Source organism: Dipteris shenzhenensis, chromosome 28 (genome assembly GCF_047967505.1).
Source record: "Dipteris shenzhenensis isolate YYH24624 ecotype China chromosome 28, Dip_SZ_1.0, whole genome shotgun sequence".
Taxonomy (NCBI): Eukaryota; Viridiplantae; Streptophyta; class Polypodiopsida; order Gleicheniales; family Dipteridaceae; genus Dipteris; species Dipteris shenzhenensis.
Window position 1 is genome coordinate 13,940,314 of NC_141623.1, and position 8,793 is coordinate 13,949,106.

Here is an 8,793-nt window from a genome sequence, read left to right on the forward strand (position 1 = left end):
GATATGACGACAACATGGGGCTGGTGGACTTAGGACTGCCACAAGGCCAAGATCAGGAGGCAGGAACGGATTACTGACTTCTTCTTCACAGAAGGTGAGCCCACATTGTTTCTGGTATCTTCACACACGCTACAGGTTGAGACAGGACGAGTAGACGGCATCTCATCTGAGAGATAGATCTGCACTTTATGTGATATGCAAGACACTGAGACAAAGGATCATTGTTGCCCTTGGATCAATCTAATGTGGGGCTACACTACAAATAGGTGAAGGGTTGCCTAGAGGAGACTCTTCACCCCACTTGTACACAAAGTACGATCCTAAGTAAGGGCCAATAGTGCCAATCCGGTAGACAGCCTCCCAACACATATCACCAAAACAACCTCACCCATGGTAAAACCATAGGTAAGCCGATGGAGTCCATGTAAGACTGGAACCTCACAACAACTCCATGGATAAAGAGGTACTATACCCGTGAGATTTTGTCGCTTCCGGGTGTGTGCTCCCATACATAGGACATAGAGATGTCGGCAACTCACCTCCCCATCTGTGAAGCCCGATATGATGACAACATGGGGCTGGTGGACTTAGCCCTGCCACAAGGGCAAGCTCAAGAGGCAGGAACGGATCACTGACTTCTTCTTCATAGAAGGTGAGCCCACACGCTTTCGGGTATCTTCACACACGCTACAAGTTGAGAAAGGACGAGTAGACGGCATCTCATGTGAGAGATAGATCTGCTGTTTATGTGATATGCAAGAGATTGACACAAAGGGCCAGTAGTGCCAATCGCGTAGACGGCCACCCAATAGAAATCATCAAAACAACCTCACCCATGGTAAAACCGTAGGTAAGCCCATGGAGTCCATGTAAGACTAGACCCTCACAACGACTCCATGGATAAAGAGGGACTATACCCATGAGATTTTGTCGCCTCCGGGTGCTGTGCTCCCATACTTAGGACATAGAGATGTCGGCAACTCACCTCCCCATCTATGAAGCCCGATATGACAACAACATCGGGCTGGTGGACTTAGGCCTGCCACAAGGGCAAGATAAGGAGGCAGGAACGGATCACTGACATCTTCTTCATAGAAGGTGAGCCGCCACGGTTTCGGGTATCTTCACACACGCTCCAGGTTGAGACAGGACGAGTAGATGGCATCTCATGTGAGAGATGGATCTGCACTTTATGTGATATGCGAGAGACTGAGACAAAGGATCATTGTTGCCCTTGGATCAATCTAATGTGGGGCTACACTACAAATAGGTGAAGGGCTGCCTAGAGGAGACTCTTCACCCCACTTGTACACAAAGTATGATCCTAAGTAAGGGCCAGTAGTGCCAGTCGCGTAGACGGCCTCCCAACAGATATCATGAAAACAATCTCACCCATGGTAAAACCGTAGGTAAGCCGATAGAGTTCATGTAAGTCTAGAACCTCACAATGTAAGAAATCCTAGATTTACTATATTTAGAACAGTGCTAAGGAACAGTAAAGAGACTGAGATAGCAGAGAGCAAAGGAATAACTGTATTGCTTGAATGTCTGTAGGGTGGATGTGATTGTCATCCATACAATTTGGCCTCTCTTATATAGAGAGTGAAGAGTCACACATGAAAAGGTGTGTACTCCAAAGGGTATGTGCATGAAGAGGTGTGTACCCCTTGTGAAGGGTGTGACCCTTGATGAGAGGGTACATTACAATAGGAATGTCTCTTCATTAGAATGTATCTTGTAAAGGGTTGTGCCTTATTAGGAAGTGTCCCATCGAAAGGGCAAGTGTCCCATCGAAAGGTCATACCCTTCCACAAGTGTCCATTCATTAAACCATCCATAAGTCTAGAAAGAGAAAGGAATACGTCACAGATCGTGACACACAACGACTCCATGGATAAGGAGGGACTATAACCGTGAGATTTTGTCGCTTTCGGGTGCTGTGCTCCCGTACTTACGACATAGAGATGTCGTTAACTCAACTCCCCATTTTTGAAGCCCAATATGACGACAACATGGGGCTGGTGGAATTAGGCCTGCCACAAGGGCAAGATCAAGAGGCAGGAACGGATCACTGACTTCTTCTTCACAGACGGTGAGCGTACACGGTTTCGGGTATCTTCACACACGCTATTGGTTGAGACAGGACGAGTAGACGGCATCTCATGTGAGAGATAGATCTGCACTTTATGTGATATGCAAGAGACTGAGACAAAGGATCATTGTTGCCCTTGGATCAATCTAATGTGGGGCTACACTACAAGTAGGTGAACGGCTCCCTAGAGGAGACTCTTCACCCCATTTGTACACAAAGTACAATCCTAAGTAAGGGCCAGTAGTGCGAGTCGCGTAGACTGCCTCCCAGCACATATCATCAAAACAACCTCACCCATGGTAAAACCGTAGGTAAGCCGATGGACTCCATGTAAGACTGGAACCTCACAACGACTCCATGGATAAGCACGGACTATACCCGTGAGATTTTGTCACTTTTGGGGGCTGTGCTCGCATACTTAGGACATAGACATGTCGGCAACTCACCTCCCCATCTGTAAAGCCCGATATGACGACGACATGGGGCTGGTGGACTTAGGCCTGCCACAAGGGCAAGATCAGGAGGCAGGAACGGATCACTGACTTCTTCTTAATAGAAGGTGAACCCACACGGTTTCGGGTATCTTCACACACGCTACAGGTTGAGGCAAGACGAGTAGACAGCTTCTCATGTGAGAGATACATCTGCACTTTGTGTGATATGCAAGAGACTGAGACAAAGGATCATTGTTGCCCTTGGATCAATCTAATGTGGGGCTACACTACAAATAGGTGAAGGGCTGCCTAGAGGAGACTCTTCACCCCACTTGTACACAAAGTAGGATCCTAAGTAAGGCCCAGTAGTGCCAATCGCATAGACGGCCTCCCAACACATATCATCAAAACAACCTCACCCATCGTAAAGCCGTAGGTAAGCCGATGGAGTCCATGTAAGACTGGACCCTCACAACGACTCCATGGATAAAGAGGGACTATACCCGTGAGATTTTGTCGCTTCCGGGTGCTGTGCTCCCATACTTAGGACATAGAGATGTCGGCAACTAACCTCCCCATCTATGAAGCCAGATATGACGACAACATGGGGCTGGTGGACTTAGGCCTGGCACAAGGGGAGGATTAGGAACGGATCACTGACTTCTTCACAGAAGGTGAGCCCACACAGTTTCGGGTATCTTCACACACGCTGCAGGTTGAGAGAGGACGAGTAGATGGCATCTCATGTGAGAGATAGATCTGCACTTTATGTGATATGCAAGAGACTGAGACAAAGGATCATTCTTGCCCTTGGATCAATCTAATCTGGGAATACACTACAAATAGGTGAAGGGTTGCCTAGAGGAGACTCTTCACCCCACTTGTACACAAAGTACGATCCTAAGTAAGGGCCAATAAAGCCAGTCGTGTAGACGGCCTCCCAACAAATATCATCAACACAACCTCACCCATGGTAGAACCGTAGGTAAGCCGATGGAGTGCATCTAACACTGCACCCTCACAACGACTCCATGGATAAAGAGGGACTATACCCGTGAGACTTTGTCGCTTCGTGGTGCTGTGTTCCCATACTTAGGACATAGCGATGTCGGCAACTGACCTCCCCATCTGTGAAGCCCGATATGATGATAGCATGGGGCTGGTGGACTAAGGCCTGCCGCAAGGGCAAGATCAGGAAGGAGGAACCTTGTATGTGCCTGGTATCACCAAGAATCTCCTTTCAATGTCCACTCTTAACAGGGCTGGATTTCAGGTCATCTTTGAGGATGACAAATGTGCTGTCCGAGACAGGGAAAATGATTATGCCTTGAGATTATCTGGTACTCTGCTGCGTGGGCTTTTTCAGCTTGATCTTTTTGAGAAAAGAGCAGCCCATGCTCTTGCAGTTTCTACTCCTGCTGCTGCCATGCAGAATGCAGAGTTATGGCATGCCAGATATGGCCACATGCATTACAACAATTTGATGACACTTCAGAAGCACTCTATGGTTGATGCATTGCCACCTCTTGAGATACCTCCTCCACATGCCTGTGAAGGGTGCATTTTAGGCAAGATGCACAGATTCCCCTTCAAAAAGGATGGTTCAGTTAAAGCTGTCCGAAAATTACAGCTTATACACAGTGATGTCTGTGGTCCCATGAGGACTCCATCATTGGGTGGTCATCTCTACTTTGTTACTTTTATTGATGATTACTCCAATTTCACTTGGGTCTTTGGGCTGAAGCGCAAATCAGAAGTGAACACTTTTCAACCATGGTTGAAAATGAAACTGGACTCAAGATACAAACATTGCGCACAGATAGAGGTGGGGAATACTTGTCTGCAGATTTTGATGCTTTTCTGAAAGGCAAGGGTATTGTGCATCAGCTCACAGTGAGGCTGACCCCTCAGCAAAATGGCAAAGCTGAGAGGGAAAATAGAGCTCTTATGGAGATGGACAGATGTATGCTGAAAAGCAAACACATGCCTCACAAATTCTGGCTTGAAGGTCTAATGTGTGCCAACTACATCTTAAATCGGTCTCCCACTAAGGCTTTGAAAACAAAAACTCCCTATGAAGTCTGCAATGGGAGAAAGCCTTCAGTGGATCATTTCCGTGTCTTTGGATGCCTTGCATATGCTCATGTGCCAGTTGAATTTCGGCATAAGTTGTCAGATAAGGCAATTAAGTGCATATTTGTTGGGTAGAGTGCAGAAAGCAAGGGGTACCGTCTCTACAATCTTGCTACACGCAAGATCATTGTCAGTAGAGATGTGATATTTGCAGAAAATTCAGCTCACACTCAAGCTGAATTTCATATGCCTTCTTCTTCAGAGGATGTTTTTGAGGGGTTGCTACCCATTGCCTTGGGTTCCCCTGCTCATATTTCTGATGCAAATCAGAATTTACAGCCACCTCCCGATGCTCCAGTTCAGCCACAGGATGTCTTGCCACCTCCACAGGCAATGGAGCAGGTGGTTCAGCAAGAAATTGCAGACATACATGCAGCAAAAACAGTCCCAAACTGGCTGTTACAGACTCTCAGGGAGAGTAAGATTGATGCTCCATTACCGAGCACAACTCGCAGTGCAGTAAGGCACATGGAAGGTTCTAATTCAATGGAATCAACATATGCAGATACTCTTCTCGATGAGGAGAAGCCTGCAACATTCGAAGAAGCAAAGGACAATGTGCATTGGATGAATGCCATGCACGATGAATTGCAGTCCATTCAGAAAAATCAGACTTGGGATGTCGTAGACTTGCCACCAGGTAAACATGCCATTGGTACACGATGGGTTTTCAAGGTGAAACGGAAGCTAGATGGCTCCATTGACAGATACAAGGCAAGGCTGGTTGCCAAAGGCTATGCTCAGAAAAAGGGCATAGATTATGAAAAGACTTTTGCTCCTACATCCTGAATGACCACCATCCGATCTGTTATTGCAATGGCTGCACATTTTGAGTGGAATGTTCATCAGTTGGACATTAAAACAACCTTCCTAAATGGAGACTTGTTGGAAGAGGTTTATGTCAAACAACCTCCAGGCTTTGAAATTACAGCAAATGCACTTCAGGTATGCAAGCTAAATAAAGCTTTGTATGGGCTGAAACAAGCCCCTCGTGCATGGTATGCCAAGATTCATGTCTTTTTGACCAGCAAGGGGCTGCACAATAGTCTACTGAGAGCACCCTCTACATCAAGAAGGATTGGGGGGGGAATTTTAGTCATCATTCTTTATGTCGATGACTTACTGCTCACAGGGTCCAATGAAGATAATATTGCAGATTTCAAAGCTGATTTGCAGACCAACTTTGACATGTCGGATTTGGGGCTGCTTCACTTTTATTTGGGGATCCAATTCTCTCAAGAGAGACATGGCACCGTTATGTCTCAGTCCAAGTATGTGCAGAAACTCTTGGACAGATTTAACATGCATGATTGTAAGCCCATAGCCACTCCCATGGAGCCGGGGCTAAAACTCACAATGCATGATGCAGGAGAATCAGTTGATGCCACATTTTACAGTCAGGCTGTTGGATGCCTCATTTATCTCTGCAACACTAGACCTAATATTCAGTTTGCAATATCTCAGGGGAGCACGTATATGCACAGCCCAAAAACTATGCATTGGCAGGCAGTTAAGCGCATCTTCCGTTATTTGCAGGGCTCGAAGTCTTTTGGCTTGTTATTTCCCAGGGGGGGTGACTTGCAGATGCATGCCTACAGTGATTCAAATTGGGCTGGTGATTATGACACTAGGCAGTCCACTAGTGGCAATTGTTTCTTTTTGGGTAAAGCTTGCATTTCCTGGCTGAGCAAGAAACAATCTACAGTGGCTACCTCATCATGTGAAGCTGAGTACAGGGCAGCTTTCACAGCAACAGTTGAATGTGTCTGGCTGCGTCGTCTATTTGCTGATCTTCATCTGTCATTGGAGGGTCCTTCTCCAATTCTCACTGATAGTCAGAGTGCCATTGTAGTGGCAAAGAATCCAGTGTTTCATGCTCGCACGAAGCACATTGAGGTTCACTATCATTACGTCAGAGAGAAGTTGCATGCAGGAGAGATCAATATGATCTTTGTGTCCACACATCCCAACGTTGCAGATATTTTCACCAAAGCACTTCCACGTGAAAAGTTTGAGGCATTTCGCAGTGCCCTGAACTTATATCCGTTTGGTGATTAATCATCCTTGTACATGACCTTCGCACTGCAGCGGGGTGTTAGAATTATAGTGACCAATGTAATTTAATAAGCTAGTTAGGGGCACTTTTCCCTCTTTAAGAGGTTTTCCCCCTAACCGCAGTTAGTCCACTAACTATGGTTAGTGACTACTAAGGTTTTGTCACTAGGACAAAACCTTATCTCACTCTTTGAGTTGTAATCACTCTCACACTCTTCTATTGCAACTAAGCTCTCAAGCTTTCCAGCTCTCAGCTCACTCTCTTGCACTGTCTCCACTCAAATCTTACAGGCATCTCATGTCAGAGATAGATCTGCACTTTATGTGATATGGAAGAGACTGAGACAAAGGATAATTGTTGCCATTGGATCAATCTAATGTGGGGCTCCACTGCAAATAGGTGAAGGGCTGCCTAGAGGAGACTCTTCACCCAACTTGTACGGAAAGTACGATCCTAAGTAAGGGCCAGTAGTGCCAATCGCGTACACAGCCTCCCAACAGATATCATCAAAACAACCTCACCCATGGTAAAACTGTAGGTAAGCCGATGGAGTCCATGTAAGACTGGACCCTCACAACGACTCCATGGATAAAGAGGGACTATACCCGTGAGATTTTGTTGCTTCCGGGTGCTGCGCTCCCATACATAGAACATAGCAATGTCGGCAACTCACCTCCACATCTGTGAAGCCCGATATGACGACAACATGGGGGTGGTGGACTTAGGCCTGCCACAAGGCCAAGATCAGGAGACGAGAACGGATCACTGAGTTTTTCTTCACAGAAGGTGAGTCCTAGAGCTAGTACACAAGTAGCTAAACAAGTACTCAACACAGCAAGCTTTGTGGATGTAAGAGACAACTATTAGTTAATGGTTGCCTCCAGTCCCATAGATCCTAAAGGATCTCAAGGGGACTTAAATACAATCACATCATACCATATCATCTCTCTCTCTCTCTCTCTCTCTCTCTCTCGGCATTCCATGCTTCAACACTGTATTTAGGACGGGCACAGTTAGTGAGAGAGTATTCCAGGCCCCTTTCCCGTTACAACTTTTGTCTGACAGCATCCTGCTAGACTCACAAGCAGAATCTCCTGCTACACCTCTTGCATGAAGCAATCGAAAGAGTTGCCACCAGTTGACACTGAAGGCTATTGACAATAATGCAAAACAAACATCTGTCCAGCATTTGAATGTATTCTCGTGTACACAAGCCTGACATCAGGTAAAATGGTTGTTACTATTATCCCTTGCCCTTCAATTATGGGCATTTGACCTCATGGCTCCAATTTCACCCTAGGAAAAATGTATATACACTTGGACACTTCTGCCTAGGAATAGAAGGCAAAAAACCATGACCAAGCTAGCTTCTCAGTCTATACAATGGATTTGAATTGTCCTTGACCGATTTTGGCTGCATGACTAATTCAAATGTGGGATATATCCCTCCCCTTTCATATTCGTCCCTATTCTCCTTAGTTTTGCATGGATATTGTAAGTTTGGGGTGAACTCTCGCACCCACCACAAAATCGTGCACCATTTTGTCCACCTCAATACAGGCCTTGCCAGGCTTCTTCCATGCATACATGCATTTCCTCAACTCACATAATTTATCTGCATCCTCCTGCATATCAACATCTGCATAAATGTCCAGCATAAGGACATACCCTGAAGCATTTTTCTGATCCATCAAGACCAGTTGATCGAAGCAATGTCTAGCTAGCTCCATATTGCTACATGTTTTGCAGTGAGTAAGCAAGGCTGTCCAGCCCACAACATTGGGAGGGAATGGCATAGTTTGCAGTAATGTTTGTGCTTCTGTCAAATATCCAGCACGCCCAAGAGGATTAACTATACAATTATAATGGTCAACTGTTGGTTTAATGGCATACTGTTCAATCATGGACCTGAGGTGGCGAAACCCCTCATCGACCCGACCTGCATGACTGCATGCAGAGAGAAGACAGACATATGTGATTTCATCTGGCTTCAAGCCACTCTGTCCCATTCTGTCATGTGCACGGATTGGTATCTGACGTGTACTAGGTACACAGGACTAGCTCAGGTTAGCCCGGGG